Genomic DNA, 955 nt, shown 5'->3' on the forward strand with positions numbered 1-955 from the left:
ATCAATTTATATATTAGAACTTAACAAATTATTGCAATTCAAATACATAATTAACGAAAAATAAAACTGTAAAAATATCCTTGAAGTTTGTGGTTTGTTTTTTTTTATATATTTTTTTTAAACGGTGTAAATATAATGAAAATTTCATACGATCTGATGGGAAACCCGGTTGACCTGTCCAATCGATGATGCATATTTCCTATAAAAATAGGTACCGGGTATGGGGCCGGAGATCTCATTAGGCTAAAACCGTGATGGGGCTAAAGCCGGGATGGTTTTGAAGGTGATGTTAATGAGTATAAGCTTTATTCAATTCATGTGTCACCCAACTGCTGAAAAATTTCTTAATAATTTGGATCCATATAAACATTTTTTTTGTGTATATAGTTTATTCGTATATGATTTTAATTTTGTGTTTTTTAATATTATAGCTAATGAGAATTTGGTTGAGTGTGGTATAAAACAGAAAGCGGAAGAAGTTGATATGAATGACATTTTGACTGCTAAGTATTTATGTATGCATTGCTTATATATATATATATATATATATATATATATATATATATATATATATATATATATATATATATATATAGAGAGAGAGAGAGAGAGAGCTATGTTCAAATGTTTCTCGCATCTATTGTGTGCTAGAATGTACAAATAAAAATTTAGTAAAAAATTAAATTATTATTTAATAAAATAAAGATAGATATTAAATGATTTCCATAATTATATGTATATTAAATAATTTTCACAATTAAAATTCATTTTTATAAAAAACTATTTGTAATTAATATCAGCAATAATATTCTTTTAGAATGAATTCATATCTAGGTTTTCATGTATGAGTTCGTATTTTTATTCATGACCCACTCACTCAAAATAAAAAAAAGCTGCCTAGAACATAGAGAACGAGAGTGTATTCTTGCAGAATGAGAGTTTATTCTAGAAGAAT

Source organism: Lactuca virosa, chromosome 1, assembly GCF_052849685.1.
Source record: "Lactuca virosa cultivar CGN04683 chromosome 1, Lactuca_virosa_CGN04683_v6, whole genome shotgun sequence".
NCBI classification, from domain to species: Eukaryota; Viridiplantae; Streptophyta; class Magnoliopsida; order Asterales; family Asteraceae; genus Lactuca; species Lactuca virosa.